This window comes from Cyanistes caeruleus, chromosome 11 (assembly GCF_971803275.1).
Source record: "Cyanistes caeruleus chromosome 11, bCyaCae1.hap1.1, whole genome shotgun sequence".
Classification (NCBI taxonomy): Eukaryota; Metazoa; Chordata; class Aves; order Passeriformes; family Paridae; genus Cyanistes; species Cyanistes caeruleus.
This window is the reverse complement of record NC_141711.1, coordinates 22,347,165-22,371,204: the sequence shown is the minus strand read 5'-3', so window position 1 is coordinate 22,371,204 and position 24,040 is coordinate 22,347,165. Positions and strand designations below refer to the sequence as shown.

Genomic DNA, 24,040 nt, shown 5'->3' with positions numbered 1-24,040 from the left:
TTTTCTCGTGAAAACTCCATTGATTAGCAGAAGACTTCTGTTTCTCTACAAAGACTGATGAAAAGACTCTAGCAAGAAATGTGACTGTATTAACCACCAAAGTTTTTTGTCTCTATATTGTCATGTGAACAAGGGAATGGATGGGTAGTGGGGGAGAAAAGGGTTGTTCTGGAGGTTTTATTCTGGTTTCTTATTCTTGTAGTTTTTGTTAATAAACTTTCTTTGTTCCTTTTAAGTTTTAAGCCGGTTTTGCTCTTGTTCTAATCCACATCTCACAGCAAGAAATAAGTAAGTTTTCTAGTGATTTTTTGGTTGCTGCTTTAAAACCACAACATGTGGGCAGCACTTTAGGCCACTGAGGCCCTGCTCCTCCTGTTTTTGGAAGCACTTCAGAGTGAGAGATGATTCAGGTACTCAGCACCAAGACCTCCAGCAGCAGCAGCAGCAGCAGCAGCAGCAGCAGTCAGTTCTTGAATGCGCTCAGTGGCCGCACAGCTCTGATGGGGATTTGGAGGGGAGGGCATGAAGGGGAGCAGGCCCCATGCCCCAGTCCTGCCCGTGGGGGCCTGCAGCCCATGGGCGTGGAGACGCAGGTCCTGGAGTAACAGAGGCAGCAGCTGGGGCAGCAGCTGGGCAGCACAGCATACATTGCACACATCTACTGCAGGGATATGTTTGCAATGTTGTGTATACATACACTCCAAATTGAAAAAAATAGGACAAAGTGTAGCTTAATTTCAGAGGCATTGGGGAAGAATTATTACCATGGCTTTCCTGGTTGATTTTTGGAACATTATAATTTATTTTTCTAATACTTTATAAAAACAATCTCTGAAAAGGAGTTTTTCAATCACAAGGGTTCTTGCTTCACTCTAGGAAAAGCATAATTCAGTGTACCAGGGAGATTTTCTCATAGCACATTGCTGATGTTCTCATGCTGCCACACATGAGTAGAGATGAAATGATTTCTCAGTGTTTATGTTTGATTATTGTTTGGAAACAGTAGGAGAAAAGACATGCCCACTGTGAAAATTTGGTTAATGCGGGTCAGTTATTATTTCAGCTGCAGAAGTTGAGGGAGGAATTTGCAGGAGTTTCCCCAGGCAGAATCTGGTGCTGGTGCTTGTGCCATTGGGGACTGGAGTGGGCTCTTTCCTAGCACAGCTCACCATGCCGAGCTGCTGGGCATATCTGGTTTTTACTAAGAGCAGACAGGCATTGTTTAACAGTGCCTAAAACAGATTTGTAGATTCCTCTGAATCAACTCAAACTGTGGGTGTTCAGTCTGGAGGAAAGGAGGCTCAGGGGGAATCTTCTGAGTGTCCACAACTCCCTGACAGGAGGGTACAGCCAGGTGGGGCTCTGGTCCCAGGGAACAAAGGACAGCACAAGAGGAAATAGCCTCAACTTGCACCGGGGGAGGTTTAGATTAGAAATTAGGGAAAATTTCTTCATGGAAAAGGTTGTAAAGCATTGGAACAGGTAGCTCAGGGCAGTGTTGGAGTCACCATCCCTGAAAGTGTTCAAAGGACATGTTGATGTGGCACTTGGGATAAGGTTTAGTGGTGAACATGGTGGTGGTTGATGGTTGGACCTGATGTTTGGAAAGGTCTTTCCCAACCTGAAGGATTCTATGATTACACGATTGCAAACAATCCAGTGATAACATAGCCTAATTTCTCTTAGTGTAAATGACTCGGTTCACTCCCTGATGTTTTTTCCACATTCAATGCATTTTTAAGCACATGGAAGGAATAAACAAGGTGTGAAGACTGGAGAAGGAAAATGAGCCCACAGTACTTTCCTTGGGAAGGGAGCAGAAGATTGTGCAATTTCCAGAGGGGAGGAGAAACCTTAAAATGGTTGAAGAAGCTGAAGTAGTGGCAGCAGTACCAGGGAGAAATAAGAGGTGACAGAAATGGTTTGTGGCTATGAATGGCAGGGCAGGCAGAGGACACCAGTGACCTGAACAGTTTGGCACCTCCTGGCCATTAGGCAGCTGATCCCAAAAGTTCATCTCTGCTCAAAGGACATGCACATCCTGGCTTACCCAGCACCAGTGCAGGAACAGCATGAGGAAAATGGGAGGCGAGTGTAAAAAATTACCTAAATACATAATAATAAATGTATTTCTAGCAGGTTTTTCAGCCTGTACTGAGTACCTTGATGCTGGTTGCACTCTTCCCAGGCACCAACACCATTAGATTAGAGGGAGCTGATTTAAGCAGTTTTTTAAAATAGTCAAATAATTTGATGTAAATGATAAGGACTATTTTAATCTTGCTGCTGTTGCTCAGAAGGCAGAGGATTGGGCTGAAGCCAGAGCTTTTGAGGAACAGCCAGATAGTGACAGGCAAAGCCATGGAATGATAATATGGCACCACCTCTGTTAGGGAAGAATTATTTGCCCAGCAGGGGGCTAGCGCTGGAGCAGCATCCCTGGAACCTCTGCAACACAAATAGTAGGGAGTTCATTCATACAGCAAAAGATTTCCTGCCCTTATTTATCCTTCCATGTTCATTACATCTCTTCATTTCAAAAGCCATCATGGGAGCACTCTGCCCATGCTGGAAGGCTTGTCCTTCCCCCACTTTGCTGTGTACCAAGATGTTCTCTGTTCTGCTGCTGTTCAGTGCATCTCCTGGCTCCCTACCACTGAAGGAAAATACATCTGTTTATGAGATACAAACAGCTTTGTGTAAACCACAGCCACAAGGTGCCGATTGCGTGTTCTCCCAGCCCAGCAGTGCCTCCTTCCCCCAGCACAGAACACTCTGTTAGCACAGCTCCAGGGGTGTGTTGCTATTAGGTCATGTCACCAGGGACTGGAAAGCACCAGACTATGCCCTGTATCTTAAAAATCCAGATGTGTGATGATTATCTCATGATATCCATCAGAGGTCCTGTTGTAATGATATTTCTAATAATTTAGCTTTTGGGAGTTCTTAGGCTGGGATCAACCCCTGCTCAGAGCTGGAACAAATTGTGTGCTCCAGTCTGGTGTCAGTGAAAGTCACTGAGGTTCTGGTGCTGCCTGTTCCCTGAAGAGATGGAGCTGTTACATTTTCCTGAGTCCACATGGTGTAACCAGGTAATTTCTAGTTGGGAGGATGGATATCAATGCTCAAACCACTAATATCACTAAATACAGTTGCATGAGGTTAAATAAGAATACTCTCTCAACCACACTCCTCTTTATTATTACCTGATTATATAGTAATATGTTGTTATAGTTCTTTCCTTATATTTCTTCTTTCTGCATGTTGATCATCTTGGGGCTGCAGCTGGAACAGGAGTGGAAGCCCCCGACAAAATTAATCACCTCCCTCAGGCCAGACATGGATTTTGACCCAGAGGAATACTGACATAAAAGTGGAGTGTTGTGTTATTCAGGGAACAAAATATCACAGCAAATGACTGCCTTCAGTTTGGTGTGTTTCTTAATAGACTTGTGAAGTAAGTATGAAGGAAATGCCCTTACTGTTTATTACAAAAGGTCAGGTGTACAAACACCTGCAGCTGTAGACAATCTGAAGGACGCTGTGGTTACACCAGGCAATGCCCCACTCTGCTGCTGGGAGTCTCTAGCCCAAAACAGCTTGATCAGGCTGGGGGAGGTTTCAAGAGACAGCAGGACACTCCTTTTTTCTTTATGCTTCTTAAAAAATCCCTACCCTCTTCCTACTAAATATACAATGCAGCTTCCAGTGGCACAATTTCTTCTTCCTGTGCTGGTGCTGAGCTCACAGGGCCCCACAGGAGGGACCTCTGTGAGCAGTGGGATTTGTACTCTTTGCAGTCTTGTCCCAGGACAGTCCTGGCACTGCAAACACACTTTCCCTCTGCATTTTGCAGTAACAGCCAGGAGCATCCAAACTCTTGCAAAGCAAAGCTTGTTTAAAGAATAGGTTTAGTCCTGGTGAGCTTCTGAAGACACCTCCTTTGAAGCAGCATATGCAGGGAGGTCTGAAATGTCCCTGCACCCTCTGAATTTCAAACGGAGCTTGGAAAACAGGAAACCCTACCCTAACCGTCCCTAAGAGCAGACAAGATGCCCTCCCCCTTTCCCGGAGCTGGGAGGTGGAAAGGAGGAGGCTGGAATGGCAGTGAAGTTTGCGGCTGTCCCACTTCTAGCAGTCTCTGCCTTCCCCCACTGGCCTTGTGGTAGCTCTGCAGCTTCTTCCCATGAGAATACCCCATGGAAAACCCTCTGCCTCTGTGCAGAATTCAGAAGTAATGCACAATCTCTCCCCTTTCCAGAAATCAGACTGTGTGCGTTTGCCTATGTGCACACACCAAGTTTTAGTCCAAAGAGAGTTTTATACCTGACTTACAACCCACTGAAATAATTTTATTATGGAAGCAGTGACATAACTTGATAGTAATGCACACACACCACTCCAGTGCCAGGGGTTTATAAGGCTTTTATGAGGTGTGTGTACCAGAGGTGACATCCTCAGCACAAGCCAAGCTGGCAGTACTTGGCTGGGACCGTTCTAGCAAGGGGCTGGTGCCCCTGGGTGTCTGGCAGCACTGTGGAGATGGCTTCTCACACAGCAGACCTGGGAAAGAGACAAGGACATGAGTTCAAATAGCTCATGGCAATGGTCAGCAGGTGCTCCTTCACCTGAGAAAGTCCTCTCCTTTGACCTGATGGGCAACAAGAAAAACAATTTTGTGGAAGCAGCTATTGATCAGCTTCAGGTGAGTTCCAAGCAGAGCTTGTCCTCCAGCTCCTGCAGAGGATTATCTGCTCTATAGTGTGGCCCACTGGCATCAGAGCCTTGTAGCAGTGGGTTTCTGCTGCTGTGGGCCATGAAATGAGATATCCTGGCTGGTGCAGTCATGTTTGAGGGAGCTGGTGTAACTTTTCTCTAAAAAATTATTTTTCTCTTTCTCTGATTCTGCAATTCGGTTATTTTCTTTCTCTTCCTGGATTTCTCAGTCTCCTTTGGGCTGAACTCCTTTTAGGATCCTCCCTTGTCTTATCTGCTTATCTCCCTTGTCCTTAACTGCTTATCTCAGTTCTTTAGGTTTGAAGAAGACACACAAGCTCGTTAGAATCTTGTTTCTCGTGTTTATCAGAAGGTCATTACAAAACTTGGCAGGTCTCTCCAGACTGGCTACACAAGATTAATTCTTTGCAATCTGGTACATTTCTTTCTTCTGATGGTACAAGGCCATGTGGCTCACTTTGTGTTTGAAAGCACAAAATGACCCCAAATTATGTCATTCTTTTATCTTTATACCTATTTTTACCCAATTAACAATAGACACATATATTGTTTTTCTTAATGACCCAATGACCCATCACCTCCGTGCTACACTGCGACATTCTCTGCCCAATCACTTACTACTACCAAAAACCTCTAGGAGAAGAACAAAGAAGGACAACACCCTAAATCCTCTATCCTGTCTTCTGTTCTCTAAACTAACTTTTTCACCCAGTGACTTAAGAAAACTCTCTAATCTACACACTTACAGTTTTAGCTTTTTCTATCTAACAGTTGTTTTCATGTATCACCATGAAAACATGCTCATGAATGTCATGTTGTATGAAATTCAGTGTTTTTCTGGATCTTAGAGTTAAGTATCAGAAACAAGGGGGCACACTCTGTATCCCAGACTCCAGCAGCCTGGGATACCTCTGAACAGCCAGGTAACTCTGGAGGATCCCTGGGGACCAGTTTTAATTAGAATGTAAAATTTCCTCTGCAATGATCTTGCATTACTACTGTTAAGAGGGTAAAATCTTCCATTACCCTATGAGTTCTGAGTGTGCGGAGTCTTGGCTAAAGCTGGGTCAGAGACAAGAAAGAGAAGTTTTGGCCTATTTGCCACTAATTTATGCATGGGTGGCAGTCAGCACCCAATTTGCTTTGCAGAATCAGTAAAGGTGAGGGGCTACTGTAAACCTAAAAAACCGTGTTTGTGCTACAGCACTTGATTCCAAAATTGTTCTAGAAATGAACAAATATGCCTTTGTAAAAAAATTGTGTGGTTGCTATTGCCCATGCCTCTGCTGTGTGAAAAGCTGCCTGAAGAGTAATACTCATTCAGCTGATGTTCTGAAGGGATTGATCCAGAAACTATGACATAAATACAGTATGAGCAAAACAGCAGCTTCAATTTATAGTCATGACATCACAAAGGCTGAAAAAGATCTCCAAGGTCAGAGTCCAGTCTTTGACCTGATATCTGCACTTACCTGACCTGCAGGGATCTCTGTGCTGCCATTTTTAGTGAGTCCACCTATTGTCTTGGTTTGAAAAGACAGGTGTCTGCTAAGGAAGGCAGAAACCTTCTTTGAAATGGAAAAAAATTCCCCCCCCCCCCGAATTCCTATGAACTTGAAATTAAGGGGCTTTCAGGAAAAGATACAGGAATAACTGTTCTTTACTAAGGAAATTAAAATAAAAATGCAATAGTACCAAAGAAAACCAACAAAACAACAACAACAACAACAAACCCCACTGATAGAATACAATCTGACACCCTGTTGGGCAGGGTGTTGGTAGCAGTATTAAATACAGATTAAATGGTGGCTGCAGTACTCCTGAAGTGACAGATGTATTTCTGTTGAAGTAATCCCGTAGAAGGCTGTAGTTTTCTTCTGAAGGTCTGGTGGTGCAGATGGGTCCAGTCTCTCCTCTGGGAATTCAGTGGAGAAAGGCTGCTTGTAGTGTTCTGAGTCGCCAAAGATATGCTGGTAGGAATGCTTGGCTCCTCCCTCTGGGTGGAGCATCTCACAATGGGATGATGTAATTTTATCAGTCCTGCAGTGAGACTCAATGGCCCATTAACAGAAGCTATCCCCCGGAGGGAGGATTGGTCATGAAAGAGATAAAGAACACTGCCCCACTTGGTTTCAACAGATTGTAATAGAATACATACTTTTGGTTGCATCTTGCATTGCAACCCAAGTCACCTATGGAGTTTATGGTGAGCACAGGAAACAGCACCCAGATTTAACACATGAAAAAAATATGTGGGATTTAAAGCTCTCCACAGATCTCGGGTCTTCCGTACAGCTGCTTATTTCTTACATGGGACCAGTCGCTGTGAACACCCCAGAGACAAAGGATTTTGGCCTCCAAAGACCTCTGGTGGTTTGACTCCCTCATCTGTGTGTCAGAGGGCCCAGAAGATCAGCTCTCTGCAGCAGGGAGCTGGCAATTCATCTATTTAGCACTTTTCTGGCAGTGCAAGAGGTTAAGAATAGGAGAGGTGGATAGCAAAGTCCAGCTTCATCATTTCTAGTAAGATCAAGTGAAAATACCAAGGAATTATTTTGTTTAACATGAGAATGGGGAATAGTTTTGATATTCAATATGATTAATTTACAACAAATTCTAAGTCGATTAACTATACATACATCATGTTTCTTTTCCCAGATGATCATTTATCCAGATAACTCTGCAAACCAACTATTAGAGCAGCATTCTCAGTGCTCTGATAATATTCTCTGGTGTTCAGGCTCAGGCTGCTCAGCTGAACGATGGATGGGCTGTGCAGCAGCTGAGCATGGCTATAACAGCATTGTGGAATGATAGAGCATCATGTAGGGAAGCTTGGGGCTTCTGTGCCAAACAAGTTTTAGAGCAAATACTGGTGTTTTCTTGCTTCCAGTCTTTTCCTCCTGATTCTTAAACAATGGCCAGAGGATGAGGTTGGCTGTGGCCTGGTTTTTCTGCAGTTCCAAAACAGTGCATCACCCAACAATCCTGGGAAGCCTTTGGTATTTTTCCAGTCTTTAGTTTTTCTCAATTATTAGCTTAATTGCTAAGTCTTCTACTTTTAGATAATATGGGGAGGCATGAAGGAAGTGCTGTTCAGACACTTGAGTGCCTTTTCAGCTTCAAAGGGCAAATAGAAATTCTGTCCCTCTTCCTTCTCTTGGGCGATACCAATGGCTCTTGCTGAGCTCTTGCCAAGGTTGCAGACAGGGAACAGCCCTTTCTCAGTTCCTCCAGGGCAGCAGGAGCACTGTGGGACTGGTTTTGAGGGCTGTCTCCTCAGAGAAGTGCAGGAGGAACCTGCACTGGTGGATTCTGTGGGTCGCGTTTCAGCAGGTATTTACTGCAGCCTGCTGCAGAGTGAGGCAGTTACTGGTGTCTGTGTAACCAGGTACTTGGTCAGATGTTAAGAAGAAATTCCTCCCTGTGAGGATGGGGAGGCCCTGGCAGAGGGTGCCCAGAGCAGCTGTGGCTGCCCCTGGATCCCTGGAAGTGTCCATGGCCAGACTGGACAGGGCTTGGAGTCACCTGGGACAGTGGAAGATGTCCCTGCCCATGGCAGGGGTGGCACTGAATGGACTTTGAGGTCCCTTCCCACCTAAACCAGTCTGTGATTCTATGATTTTCTGCCTTTATTTTCACTTGTGAACATATTCCAAGTCTACAGTGGTTTCATGACACACGGGGCTGCTCCATCCCTGTGTGCACTTGGAGGAGGAGATGGTGAGCACGCTGCTCACAGTCCTGCTGTCCTTTCTTCAGGAACTAAAAACACCTGGCTTTTTTCAAGTTTTCTATTTTAATTCTATATTTTTATAATTAATTCTCTCACCCCTCAAAATCTTGCCTAATTGGCAGTCCTGGAATAAGCCCCATTCCTCTCTGGCATGGTGGGAATGTGCAGGATTTCTTCTGGGTGCCTTGCTGCCTGCAGGTTTTGGGCTCAATGAGTTTATGCAGAACTGTGCTCATGCTGGAAGTTAAACTTTGTCTTTAAAGGGCCTGCAAGATCAGCAAGGAGGATTTTAAGTTCCTCATAGCAAAAGCAGTGTCCATTTGGCACCTACAGCCATTCCAAGACAGACTGTGAAGTCTCCAGAACAGTTTGATGATGCAGTGTTAAAACAAATTTCTGCCAGTGCTGGTAACCTGCCATAGCTTGTCTGAACTACCTGTATGTACTTATGAATTTGCATTTTCAGAGGGAATTTCTTGTGAAGTCTAAATGCACTTTTTTAGTGACAGCAGCCTATTTGACCTGAGGCACTCTTGGCTTTCATTTAGTGTCCACGATCACATTTTGGCTGTTGAAAAAGTTATCAGAGTTCCATGTTTTCCAAGAAGCTGTTTTGAGCTCTCCACTAAATGCTAAGCAGAGCTCTGCTGTGCTGCCATTTTTGGTGAGGTTTCAAATGGTTTATTTTTGTGCTATGACGAATTTTAATAATTGCTGTAAGTGTGCTATTAGTCAAAATGAGGGAGAAAGAAACCCAATTATTAAACTAGACTGCTGTGACTGGAATCTATAGCTGATATATTAAAGCCCAACTGTCATGCTTAATAATTAACTCAACCCACTGGCAATACTGGAAGAGAAAATGAACATTAATAATGAGTTAACTGATCATTATTTATATTCCCTCCTGCCATTAGAACAATATCTTGCAGTATATCAATTAATGTATCGTTTTATACCATATACACTGTGTGCTTTCACCAGTGCTTTGCTTGCTACCTCCTGCTTTCCCAAAACCACTTTTATGGAATTAATATTTTTTTCCAAGTCTTCCTTTGCTGCCTTGGGCTGTGTAAGGCCTGAGGGAGCCAGTACAGGGTGCAAATGTTACTCAAAATGCCCTCTTTGCACCTGAACCAAAGAGAAGTGATCCACATCCCCACTGACATACTTGTGAGGACTTTCTGAGCACTCTGAGGCTTCTGATTCAGGTCATCACTCAGCACAGCTCACCCTCCTGCTGCAGCCAAAATCTTGTCTTTGCTGTGGAGTAAATGCCCCCCAGGCCCAGCTGTGCTACTCTCTCAGTGTGCTGGGAGACAGATCTCTGCACAGGAAGGCACCTACCCACCTGAAATGTGTGCTGATGTCACCTGGAAAGCCCCACCTTTGTTGGAGTGGCTTTATGACCAAGGTTTTCCCCAGATTATTTCAGAAACCTGAGGTCTTTCAGTCATAAATATTCTTGCATGGGGGATGGACAGGATCTCCTTAAGCAGTGCCCTCAATCACATGTGGGAGCAAACTCAAGGGGCTCATTTTAATTTGGATTTTATCTCTGCATTTCAGCAAACACTGCCATCTTCTTCTTGCAGTCATTGCAAAAAGCACCGTTTGGGCTCTGAACCTGCTGATATTTGCAAGGGAGTCTGAGAAACAGTAGAAACATTGCACAAATTCAGAGTGCTAACCTGAAGTTATTGCAAAGATGATGATTCTCTGTGTGTGGCAGAGGAGAGCTGCCCTCTGAAATGTTTTGAGGTCTTCAGTGCCCACCAGAGAGCTTGGGATAAGCCAGATCCCTTTGTACATTTACCTTTTTCTTTGATTTTGGTTTTTATTTATTTTATTTTTTGGTTTTTATTTTGAGCCCAAACTCTCCAGACAGAAACCTTGACTTAATTATGTCAATAAGAGCTTATCAAATATGGGGCAGTGCCCACCGTGTCCCCAGTGGGCTGGTGGGATTTGTTTCTTTTGCCCTTGCAGTTCCTGATGAGAAGGCTGGCTTTAGACACAGCTGTGTTTGGGGGATGGCTGAATGTGAAAACACCTTTGTTTTTTGCCCATTGTCCACAAAAGCAGTGTGTGCTTGGGCAAGAGCATTAACTCCTCACTGCTGGCCTTTGGCATTCCTCCAGCTGCTGTCACCTGCTCCCCTGGGGATGGTCTGTAAGTTCCCCTCCAACCCAAAACAATCTGTGATTCCCTGGTTCTGTGGTTCCCACTGCAGTTCCCTCCTGGTCTCCCAGTCCTGCTGAGAGCCACATCAGAGCACAGCTCTGATGGCTGAGTGTGACCAGCTGCAGCCCAGCTGGGGAAGTCCTAAGGCTGGGGATGTTGTGTTCAGGAGGCAGAGCTGAGCTGGCTCCAAAGCAGCAGCAGCAGCCCCTCTTCAGCAATGACTGGGGCAGCTGAATCTATTTCCTGAAGGGCATTAAGCTCCAGCTCAGGGTTTCAGGTTGTTCCAGAAATCTCCCCATGAGTTTGCCCCAGAGGCCAGCTGCTCCCGGGCACAGAAGCAGCAGGAAAATGACTTCCAGCCCTCACCTTGGTGCCCACAATAAATTAAGTGATGAAATACCAGAGAAGCACCTATGAAAGAAGTTGTCCTGCAGCTTGAGAAGGAAAAATAAAGGAAATCCCTGGATTTAGGAGTTGGTTGTAGGACTGAGAAAAGAGGGGATGCTGCTTTTGCATGTGAAAGAGACATAAAAGTATCTTTAGACTGAAAAGGGATAAACATTCTTTGTAGAGAAAACTTTCCCAAATCTGAAGTTAGCTATAGCAATACTGGGAGCAGTTTGGAGCAGTGACTCAGTGCATGGAGGATATTTACTTTGCTTTATGTTTTAAATCCATATTGTGATATTTGCTTTCACAAGTATTAAGATGAATGTTATATGTTATATGCTTTTGCTATGTCTTTTTCTCCTGCTAGCAAATTTTAGGTGTAGGTCAAGAAGAATTTTGAACGTTAGGGCAATGTCCTATCTGTGCAAAGCAAGACAACCTCCAGGAAACAAATTATGGGGACCAGGCTGCTGTCAACACTGACCACCTGAAGAAGAAAGAACCCCAGCCCAAATAAAAAGAAGATAAATGAGAAATTAAGAACAAATGTGTGTGCTCTAAAAAGGTGGACCTGGGGAATGGCCATGCAAACTAGTTCTTAGAAAAGTTTGAATATGCATTAAAACCCTCCAGCAAAATGGGATAAAAAGGGTGTTCCAAAGATATCAGGTGTGCTCCTGGCAGCGCCAGGGCACCTAGCCATTTTAACCCTTTGCTTTATTATCTTTGTCTTCTAATTGTCTTTTTGTTTATATTAAACATTTTATAATTTAATAAGTGAGTGAACCTTATTTTTAAGGTTAGATAAATCACATTTAGATAAACCCCCCTGATGCCAACGTTATCTGACACTTCATTTTTCTATATTTAACAGGAACCAAAGTACAAGTCTCTATTGCAGGAACTATTGCCAAGGAGATGATTATTCATTAACTCTGGGTAAGGAAAAACGGGCTTAGCAACATCTAAGATCTCTGGGGGGAGTCTCAGCATTAATTTCCTGTCAAATTCCTGTTGGTATTCTGTGTAAGCATTACTCCAAATAATTAATGCAAAATAACTAGAAAGTAGCAGAAACCCTAAGGCAAATACTGCAATTTTTAGCTAGAATGAGTTTAATTGGTATTATTTTATGCATCCTTTGCCTCTGAAATGTGAGCTGTTTCTGGTGCTGTTACCTGAATAATTGACTGTACTTTCTAGAGACACTACAGCCAAAGGACATTTTACCTCTCAATTAGAAATGGTGGAATAATAATTGCTAATAATGTGTTTGATTGATTTTCACCATCACTGTTGAGCATATTTTTTATTAATAAATGTGTTCATTAGTAGATCAGTGTCATAGAATATAAATAAATTATTTGGGATGCTTCCTCCCCATCAGTCACTGAATACATTATTCTTGACTATTTCAATTCATTAAGCCAGCTGCATTCCATTAAGAAAACAATATAAACAATAGTTCATGGAAGGACTCTGTAATGCTTTAAAAATCCACAGGGAATATTTCTCTCATATCAACATTTTTATAGCTATAATATTTTAACCTGGAAACGCCGTGCCCTGGGTCTAATTTGAGGAAATCACCAGAACCTTTGGGATAAACAACCCTGTGTGTGTGGAGCCCAGCTCTGCCTGGGACACAGAGGGGCTTGTGAGAGGGGAGGGATGCTGGCATTGGGGTGTGCATGGGCTGAGGGGTCTAAAATAAGCACTTGGTTCTATGGGGCTGTGCTGAAGTGCTGCAGTGCAGCAGAACCTGAGCACAGCCTTTTCTGAGGCAAGATTGTGGAAACTTGGTCAATTACGAAATGTAGGAGGGCTGGTGCTGCTGTCTCTGCCTGCCCCAGAGCTGGACTTCAGCATCCTTTTACATTGAAATTCCCCCTAATAACTGTACCAATTAATGACTGTTTGGCAGTAAGAGTTAAAAGTTCATGCTCATTGCTTAAATCTTGGGAGAATGTCTCACCCTGGCAGCAGTTTCATGGTACCCACCAAAGCACCCACTACCATTTTTCCCACAATTAAGTGGGAAACCTTTGAACATTTAACATTATCTCCTATAAATTCTCCACCTAATCATCCAAAGAAGAGCCAGCATCATTTTGATGTTTAAGCAGGAATAACCTCCTTTTCATTTCAAGAGTCTATTCCCTTGTTTTTATTCCTGTGACTAATTGATCATGCATTCCTTTCTGATAAATGCCTGTTAGTGTGGTTGGTGGCAAGAATCAATGAAACCATAAATTGCACATAGTTTGTGATGATTCCTCCCTTTGCAGTCAGTCTGGGAGACAAAATTCCTTGGCAGTGCAGTGTGTCAGGGAATGAGAATGCCTTTATTCTGGGGAGAGCCACAGCATCACAGCCACTTCAAAGGCAGATAAAGATGAAGGGAGAGGATGAAAGCTGTGATCTAGTGTCACACAGCACTCCCTAGCACTGTGATGCAATGGTGGAGGTAGGTGAGAAGGAAAAGGGTCAAATACCATCCACAAAACAACACAAACCCATATGCCTCCAGTATAATGTGCATTCAGTTTAATTAGTTTAATTTTGTTGGAAATAATGGAAAAGAAGCAACAGTCGCATTAAAGAGCAAAACTTATCTTACACCCATGGTGAGCGGGAGTAGAGAGGAATTCAGCATCATCCCTGAAAGTGTTGGACAGGGCTTGGAGCACCCTGGAATAGTGGGAGGTGTCCCTGCCCATGGCAGGGGTGGAATGAGATAAGCTTTCAGGTCCCTTCCCACACAAATCACTCCATGATTCTATGATCCATCCCAAGGTTTATCCATATGAATTGATGTTTTGTTGCTGCAGCAGCTCCCTAGCAACTCTGAGAACCTCAGCACCCAAAACAGCTCACGGGGAAACCTCTCTTGACCTTGCAGTCATCAAGGTGAACAGCATAACAGTGGCTCCTTGTGAAATACCCTCTTGCTCATTCCTGCTGCTTGGCTGGAAGTGCCTAGAACCAGCCTCATCTCCCAGGCTTTTTGTCAGGCTGCAGCAGAGCTGGTTGTTGGTACCAAAAAATAAAGAGGTTCCCCTGTGCTTTATTGCCAGAGCAGCCCCATGCTCCTGCCAGCACGGCTGCAGCACCTTGTGATTTGCATCTCCAGGCAGAAGGGGCCTGTTGATGGTCACTGGGCAGCTCCTCTGTGCCCTGGGGCAGGGGGAGGCCAGCCAAGAGGATCCCATGGCTATGAGGGGGAAAAACAGAAAGGAAAAGAGGAAAAAGAACAGAAAGGCCAAATCCACTCTTGCCTGGTAAGTGTTGTCTTGGGATCTCTAACACCACTTGGGGCTCCATAGAGTGTTGGCTGCATGAACTTCCAGCGTTCTACCACAGAATTGAAGTTGAGCTCCTGAAGGCATTTCCTGAACTACTAACTCAAAAGAAAGTACATAATTTTTTTTTTTTTGTCATCAAGATTTTTCTCTTACATCTTTCTCATTCCCTAGGTACAATATATCTAATGTAAAACTTGACAGGAACACAGAATATTGCCCAAAGGTATTGGCTAGTGATGAAATATCATCCACTGCCTTTTTCTCTCCAAGAATTTGCAGATTAGACTGGTGCACATGTACAGAGTGCTCTGATAAACTGCTGTGCTGGTTTGGGCTTATGTAGTGATGCTGGTTTTGCATTAAATTTTTAATGTGTTCTCTATGTAATTATGCTCTATGTGGTATCATGTTATTTCCAACTTGGATTGCTTCAATCATTTAATGAAGGTAGTGAAGAAATTCTGTTTGCAACTGTCTTCAAAAATCGGGAGAAGTGTTTGCTCCTACTAATGAACCCTGATATAATATCACCTATGAGACACAAATTCTATCACTAGACCAATGTTCAAGTCAGTGACAAAATCAAAGGGTGTTTACAAAAGAGGTTATTCTGAGTCTGTGTCTCAGGAATATCAAATAATATTTCATAAATAGACAGCATTTCTAATTACAAGTTTATCCTGGGCCATTGCTTTTTAAAAGACCTTTTCTGGCATTGACAAATGAGGGAAAAGAGCAGCCAGCTGTCCAGAAAGGGCTGAGATTGGCTCTGCCAATCTCTCACCCTGGGGAGACCACATTTACTGGGTGCTTTATGAGGAGCTCAGGCTTTGCAGTAATTCATTATTTATTTATTTATTTTCCTGCTAATGTTTCTGTAAGTTAAAATAGGAATGTTTCTCCCAGATTTATTAAGTCACAATCAAAACTTAAACTCAAGTTGCTGGGAGAAGGGAGGTTCTTCACACCTGAAAAGAAGTGGAGGGGTGAATTTCAGACATGTGTTTGTGGGTCTTCTGCAATCCTCAGTTATTTTTAGGTAGTGCCTGCCAGAGGACCTTGTTGGCACGTTCATTTGATGATGACTCTTGGATGAGTTTCCCAAGCAAAAAGGCAATGGCTGTGCTGCTTCCCTCTCTCATTAAAGGCAAACTGGGTGCTTAAAGGATGAGTAAAATGGAACAAATATTTGAAATTTGTAAATACAAGTGAGAAGAAATTAATTACGTAAAGTAAAAAGGCAATTAGCATGACATTAAGTAAAAAGGAAGTGTAAATTTTATATTAGAAATAACTTCACAGATGGACATATCAGGCTATGACAAAAACCAGTCAGAAGTTTCAGCAGATGAAAGGCTGGATGAGTTGTTGCTACGAGCCAACATTTGATAGCTTGTATGGGAATTTGGAAGACAAACCAGGGATATACTATCAGCCCATTGTAGTGCTGCACTAAAAGGGCTCTTGATAGGTTTCTTTCAGAAGTGAATAAAAGTGGGAGGCAAACTGGCTTGCCAAGAGGAATAGTTAACAATTAATGACAAATAGCTTTGCTCTTTGTAGGCTTTACAGATGCAAGGATGGGACAAACATTTCTTTGGCCCTGATTCAGCAGGTTCACAGGGGTCACAGAATTCACAGCAAAAAGCTCTGGCCTGACCTATGGAGAGTGATCTGCTGGAGAGCCATGGACCACAGGAAAGCCTTTGATCTCTGTGTGTGCCTGCCAGTTGGCCACTGCTGTGTCAGAAATGCCTCTGCTGTTAGTGGGAAATGTGAGTGCGATAAAGGAGAATTTCAGAGCCTGCTGTATGCAGAGCTTCAGCTTCCTCCTGCCTCCAGAATGTTCTGTGGCTCCAGAACCAGCTGGATGGTCACACTTCTCTGTACTTCTCCACACATCACATGGAGAAACAAGCAAAGCCAAACTCAAAGACCCTCAGACAAGATGGATTAAATAATTTGTGGCCACAGAACATTTCCTCTGGCTTCAGAAAAATACTCTTGTCATTTCTAGGGCTGCCTCAGCTGCCAGCAGTGGTGGCTGTGTTGTCCCAGTACTGCCCACAGTCCAGCTGGAGTCCAGCTTGCAAGGATGCGCACTGTGCAGCCAACCTGCAGCAAGGAAAAGATTGGAAGGTGAGTGTTCCTGGGATTTGCAGGGAGACATGAGGCCAAATGCCCTATGTGCCCAGAGCACATTTCAAAGTGCTTGTTTTGATGAATTGGCCATGCAGAATTTCTCTGAGGAGCTGAGCAGTGAGGAAGAAGAGGTGCAAAACTGAAGGCCAAGATGCTGCAGGTATAATGAGGTCCCAGCAGCCTCCCTATGGCTGGAGCTGTGAGCAGGAACACATCAAAGGGATGTGTTCCCTGTCTGCAGCCAGTGTGGGCTGCTGGAGGGGAACAGAGTGGGAGGAGAGGGATTGTTCTGGGGAAAGGAGAGTCTGAACTCACCTGGGCACTGGAAGAAGTCCCCAGAACAGCCCTGCTCAGCTGGGAAATGTGAGGGTGAGGAATACAGGGCTCTGGTGGGATGGCAGGAGCAGCTCTGGGAATGAGATGATTGAACTGACTGCCACAGCCTGTTCTCTCCCTCTCCCTCTCCCTCTCCCTCTCCCTCTCCCTCTCCCTCTCCCTCTCCCTCTCCCTCTCCCTCTCCCTCTCCCTCTCCCTCTCCCTCTCCCTCTCCCTCTCCCTCTCCCTCTCCCTCTCCTCTCCAAGCAGCAGCCTGATTTCTGAGATCTTGCAGAGAGCTGGTTCCTTGGAAAGAAGAGCTAGACCTGACAGCCCTGGACTTTATTGAAGACGTGAGTATTCTGGTCAAGTACGAGTTAGACACACTTATGGACAAGTGAAAAACTATTGGGGTTTACTTAGTTATTGATTGATAGATTTTTGTGAGTTGTTCACTGTTTGCTAAACTGCCTTCCACACTGAATTTGCCTTGTGGCTCTCTGTGACTGGTTACACCAAAGGATAGGCAAGAAGACCACTGGTGTTCTTTCTTGCATTACAGCAGCCTGAACCATGAAGGAAGGCCCCAGCATTTTTGAAATACAGTCCCAAGCTGACCTGGTGCTGGAATGTCTTTCCATTGCACAGCACCATGGCGAGCTGCTCTGGAATAGAGGTGGAGCAATTTTCTATGTAGCTCTCCAGGAGTGGGATAAACCACATTTATTTTTCACACCACATAAGGATTTATGGGAAATATTGATGTGGTTGTGTCTGCCTGTCAAGGGTACAACAGCAGCTTCAGCAATTTTTTGGCACAACTCTTTAAAATCCAACTGTTTACAGACTTGTCATCTCTGTCTTACAGTAAAAAAAGGGTAAGTTTGTTTTGCATTTCAGGGATCTATTCAGATAATCTCATCTCCTTAGTTATGAATAAAATGAGGTGTGATTTTCATGTGTATATTTTGAAACTGCAGCTTTTTCAGCTTTTTTTCAGCCTGTCCCTCATCTTCCAAGGGCAATGCCTCCAGCTCATACATTGATTTAATATTTTTAGGGGTTTTTGTAGCAATGTTCTTTCCATAACAGGTACAGAAATCTGAGCATACATCCCTGTGTACTGTGTATTGCATTATAAACACAAACTCATTTCTCTGGGCATTAAATTCAGTTTACAAAACAGTGTTCTTACTGCAGCCAGGACTGCCAAGTGAAATATTTCTGTATTTACTGCTCTGACAGCCTGGCAGTTGGAGTAGGATGGCTGGAAGCAAAGCTACAGCATTTACCTTTGTTAAACAGCAAGGGCTTGAAAGAGAATTTTATACACTAAAGGCCTAGAAAGGGTTGAAAAAAGAGGACTGAGGCTCAGGGTGATTAATGTCCAAGAGGCTTATTATAGAAACTTGGGTAGAAATAGAGGAAAATCAAAAATTCAGATCAGCCTCCAAGATAAAATCCTTGGGGAGAGGTGAAAAGGCTGGAAAATGAGACTGGGGCTAAAGCAGGGAAATGAGAGAACCAAACAAAGCCTTTGGTTTTGCTCTGTCAAAGCTTTTGCCTTTTATCCAGTCAGTCTAAATAACTGTGGATAGTCTGTCAGTAATGCTGCAATTCTAATAATCACCTGAATTTTCATGTGAAATAGTGTCTGGTTTTCATTGCTGAAAAAAGCATATATTAAAAATATTTAGGCTTATTTAAAGCCCTACCTAGTTTCTGAAGGTGCACATTGGTAAAGGTACAATTCCAGTCCATGGTGGTTGCCCTGCCCTTGCCCTGTCCTCTCCTCCTCCCAACAATTCAACCCCAAGAGCTTCAGGAGACAGAGCTTGGGTTTGTTTTCATTAGGCAGAAAGGCTTAAGGGAGGTTTTTGTACAGTTCTTTACAGCTAGAGGATGTCCCGGAAGGAATCCAGCTTGACTTTCAGTTCCCAGATTTGAGTCTGTAGTCCTAGTAATAAATAAGAAAAATAAAAAAAAAAAAGGAAAAAAATCCCCCTGTAAACTGAGCATACATTATCATTTCCTATGGATTCCCAGGGCATTATGAAACTCCACCAGGCCAGCTTCCAAGTGTCCAACTGGAACTGCACTGGGAAAAAGCTGTCACTGACAGGAGTCAGTGGAGCTGAAAGCTCTGTGCACAATGGGTCCTGTGGGATCAGGTGCTGTGCAGCCCCAGCTTTACGTTTTCCACCACTATGGATGGGCAGTGCCAGGGTAAGTATTGCACAAAAAACTTCTTAGAAAATATAAATACTTTTGAAAAGCCCCAAATTTACCCATTGTTTTGGAAATACCAGTACAAATTCATGATAGTGTCCTCAGCACAGAATGTCAGTAATTATTTACACTAATGGTTGTGAAGGGAAAGGGAAATGCAGATGAACTCAGGAGTGTTCAGTCATTGACTGCCTGTGTGGTGGTTTCTGGCAAGTAATGTCTCTTTTCTTCTGGTTAATTCAGCAAGAATTAGCACACAGCAGACCCTAAAATTCAGGTACCTGCTGCCATCCTTCTGGTAAGAATTCTCCAGCTGTCTGGAAGCTGTATTGTAACACAACCACTTGAACACCTTGGTGAGGGTGCCCAGCTGACAGACACTTCGAGTGAGGCAGACTGGTGTCATCTTACCAAAAACCAGCAGGAGCAAGACAAGACATGCAACTCATTAAGTAACCCCCTATGATCTTCTGAGTTCCAAAACCTCTTCAAGTTCGAGGAATTCCAGTTAGGGGGAGGGTTTGCATTAGAAGGAGTCCTGTGGTTTGACAGAGCAGAAGCAAGAAGAGCTGGGAATTCCCAGGCAGGGTTGTACTGCACAGGCAGTGACTGGAGATGCTGCTGCAGGGACGGTGTCAATATGCCTGTGGACAGTCCTCCGGGAAAAGCTTCACTGCAAATTCTAAATCAATGCAAATAGCCTGTGTGAGTGGGTTCCAAAATCTGTGCAGCCTCCCATGAGTGGGGGTGTGTGTCACAGATGCCCGGTGAGGATCCTCTCTGTCACACTCCAGGTGAGCCTGCGGGGACCAGGACAGCATCAGCTGCTCCAGTCACAGCCACTGCATCCTCTGATGGGCACTTCCATCAGAGTATTCCAGTGAAATTAGGTGTTTGGAAAAACTTGATAAAATGAAAGTATACTGGAACATTTCATGGATCAGGCTGCTGCATTACTCATGTGTTCTTAATTCTTCAAATATTAAGGGAACATTTCCTAATATTGGGCCACAGTCAGTTAAAGGGATACAGAACAGCTTGCTCAGGTTAAACCATGATGTCAGGCCCTTGGCCAGGCACCTCCAGGGCAGGGGGGGAGGGAGAGCCCCAGGTGGGGCTGCAGGTGTTGGGGAGCCTGGCTGTGCTCACAGGTTCCCATTTCATATGTGCATGTCCATATTTTACCAGCCCCCAACTGCAGCATCTCATTGTTGGCGCTCACATTGCCTCATTCCCAGGCAGGATCCTCTGTTGCCACAGCAGACCACTTTAAGGCTCTTTTGGACCTTCCATCTATGACTGAAACCACTGCTAACTTTGCCTGAGTTTGCAGAGAACACAGCTGTAAGCACTGATGATATTGGCACTGCAGAGTCACTACCTCTGGTTTTTAGATCCTGCCATTCTGGTGAGATTCTACTCTTTTTTGGGCTTGGAGGTGCCCTGGCACTTTCACTGCATTTGTTACTGCCATACCAGAAGCACAAACAGAATGTCAAGTGAGCCTCATTTCCTCTCCTCTCTGTGTTGGTCCATAATGATGCTACCCACTGCTTTACTGCTCATGTCCTAGCTCCTGTGAAGCTGATAGCTGTGCACAGCACTTCAGAAATGAGAGAAGTTGGGAGTGTGTTAGCAACCAACTGCTTTGTTATTTTTCTAGATGAGTGAAGCTCTCCCCTGCATTTTAAGGTCATCTATTAAGAGAGAATGTGGATTTGGTAAATGACAGAAGAAGGGACCCCAGGGAGAGGCTGCTCTGAGCTCAGCACGCATTCTCATTGCCAGAACTGTGTCACGTTTCATGGCTTTTCCCAGGTAGATACCTATTTAATTACAGCCCTAGATGGACATGGAAAGCAATAAAAATGGCATGTATGTGATGAAGGGAAAACAGCTAAAGATGACTTGCAGCACCCAGGAGACTGGAGGACTGTAGCACGTGTGGCCTGCTGGGAGCTGCCTGTCTTGGGAGAAGTGGAGAGCTTTTGCCTTTGGGATCCGCCTAGATTGGAGCCAGTGATGTGTGCAAACCCAGCCATCCCCAAGAGGAAATGCTCAGAACTCTGCTTTGTCTCTCTGAGCTAAATGGAAATGGGTCCCTGAGCATTCCCAAGTTCCCAATGGAATGCAGACTCCTGTGAACTCGAGCATCCTGAGCTGGTGGAGCTTCTCCTGTGGGAGATGGAGAAGCAGGAGGGAACAGGGAGTAGGACAGGTTGGATAAGCCATGTAATCCCTGGGCCCCAGGGAAATTCCTTCTGCAGCAAAGTGAATTTTGCTATAAAAACTTATCATCTTTATTTGCCCTTGCATATAGAAGACTTTAGTTTGGAGGGTGCTTTTTTTCCTTTTTCTTTTTTTAAAATATATTTTAATGGAATTGCTTATTATAGATATCCCTGCTGGCTATATTCAGAAATCTGAAAGTGTCTCTGCTTTTGGGAGCTGATGGCTCTTTGTCACAGCACCAATTTCTTGAAACATAACTAGTTTTCTATTTAATCCTTCTCATGTATTATTTCTCTTTAGGCTGCAAAGTTGTTTTTTATGGAAAGGAAATGATGTCCTTTAAATCAGACTTTAAATCAGAAAGATAATTTTGGTGGCTTACCAGATGGAATTTGGGAGGCACAATGAGGGCAGGTGAAAAGCTAGAAAGCCCCAGTGGCAGGGGGTTTGTGGAGCTTTTGAACCAACTCTCCATCACTACAACCTCCTGCACAGTTAAAGTTTGTCAGCAGCAATGGAATGACAGAAAGATAAAGTGAGAGACTTCAGTGTGAAATCTGAAGGTGGAAGGGGAAGGCTGTGCAGCACCACTTGATGAGCCAAGAAATTCAGTTGCTGCAGTTTTCAACAATTCTCTCATCTCTGGCATGTCAGCTAGGTGTTAATGCTTCCACATTGTTACCACCACAGGGATTTGCTGTGAAGAAGAAGTCTGTGATGGCAGCCACAGGCAGGTGTCAGCAGCAGAGGGCCAGGTGGTGCTGGAAGGGTCATGTCTCCAGATCTGTCATCACCCAGGCTGCAGGATAGGTGAGAGGAGAAATACAAATAGCCATGGAAGCAGTAAAGTAAACAACTCTAATGGAAGGTCAAAGGTGCTTCATTGTTTTTATCAGTTGGATTAGGGTGAAAACTGAGACATGGAGTGTTCCTGCAAATGTTGCATAGGTCTGGGGCTTAGAACTACACACAACACCCAGGCTACCAAGCCTGCCAGAGTTCAAGGAGAGTTTGGACAATGCTCTCAGGCTCGTGGTGGGAATCCTGGGGGTCCTGTGCAGGGCCAGGAGTTGGACTTGACATTCTTTGTCTGTCCCTTCCAGCTCAGGACACTTTGACTCTCTGACTTGCTAAGTGGTGAATTGTGAATTACCCATGTATTTCCTGGGCTTGTGGGCTCAGCCTGGAGTGTTAAATGGCTGTGGCAGAACTTCCTTAGCACAGACGGCAGCTTCATTTCCTCAGTAGCTTTTCCAAGCAGCACTTCCTCCTTTCCCACCTTCTCTCTGTGGGCTTCAAGGCTGTAGAACATATCTAAGCACAGAGTTTTTTAATGTGTTATAGGAGTTGGCTTAGTCATTTAATGATTTTATGTGTCTATAGCTCTCTTCCTTCAGGGAAACTTCTGTCACTATCAGAGGCAGGATCCTGCGGAACTCACTGAGGGGATTAGGGAACCTGCAGAGACATAAAGGGGAAATTGTCATGGAGCTTAAACCAAAGCTGGAGGTGACCATGGGGCCTACAGAGTAACTGCTCTGGGGGTTGCCCTGGGCTCCAGGGAAGCATCTGTGACACCCCTGTGTCCCCTGGGACAGTGAGCAGCACACATGATGCCTGTGTTAAGCTGGACTTCTGCTGGAAAAGGATGCGATCTCATCCAGCAGGAGGGATGTTTGTTTCTGTGAGTCTCGTTGGAGCCGAGACAACCCACTCAGAACATGAAAACATGGAGGCCACAAGTCCTGAGGCACTTTCAGGAAACACTTCAGCTGTTCTCAATGCCTTCCCTCTCCAAAGCCTCTGCTTGGCACAAAGGCGCCACATCTGACCTGAAAAGAGCAAAACAAAGATGATCATGAAGTCTCCTTGGGTTCAATGACCTGCCAGTCAGGTTAGCTATGATGTGGATAATTCTGAATATGAACACAGCCCCCCTAACACTCCCCATCCTGCAGATAAGAAGTGCCAGCCTGCATGAAGGACAAATAAGCTCGTCATTAAGCTAATGAGACCCATATGCTTGTGCAGTCAAACAGAAGTGAACTAAATGCATGCAAGAGCCAAAAAGCAGATGAATGAACCACGACAGATATCCTGAAATCATGTTTAAAATGCAAATATTGATATTTCTCACACTTTTCTCCCATATGTAAATCACATCTAAATAAGGTGTCTGGTAGAAGAGAACATATTTTGCCTTTGAGCTCAGATGCAAACGAAGCAAACACAACTTGAGAGAATACCTAGAGGCTGCTGTGATTCCTGGAGACCACAGACAGTTGGAAGTCACAAACCAGACTTGCCATCATGGTGGATGCTGAGCCTGAAAGTCATTTATATGCAAATCTGCACAAAATAATCAGAGGGATGTTTTTTTTTTCTAAAAATGCAAACCACACATTTTTTTCCTGTGATCAAACTGTAAATGTTGGGTGTGGGGAATCCAGAAATAGTTGCAGTCAGAAAGCACTTCAGTACCAGAGAAATTATCCTCTTTCTTCTTTCCATGTTACTTGTACAGAAGAGAAAAAAGAAAAGAGAAACAAACTAGCAGCATTAATGAGCTTGCTATTATTTTTCAGTGAAGCTGTAACTCAGGGAGAACTTTCGCTGCTTTGTGAATGGTTTGGGCTACCTGTTGCAATGCACTTGCTCTGTATTGCTGCTGGAATTGACATTTATTGCTTTGTAGGTCTGCAAGATCAGCCCACCTTTCTCCACCGTTTAATCAGGCAAATTATGTCTTATACATAGTGCTGGCAGAGGG

General features: G+C 44.2%; 1 long non-coding RNA gene across 1 annotated transcript; it reads left to right on the top strand.

The window, feature by feature from the left end:
* Positions 1 to 10,937: 10,937 nt before the first annotated feature.
* On the top strand, positions 10,938 to 23,848 carry LOC111934885 (uncharacterized). The gene is made up of 6 exons (XR_002867477.2): positions 10,938 to 11,595; positions 11,922 to 11,986; positions 16,370 to 16,491; positions 17,080 to 17,162; positions 18,856 to 19,035; positions 20,702 to 23,848. It is a non-coding gene; the product is annotated as an uncharacterized LOC111934885 (long non-coding RNA).
* Positions 23,849 to 24,040: the final 192 nt, after the last annotated feature.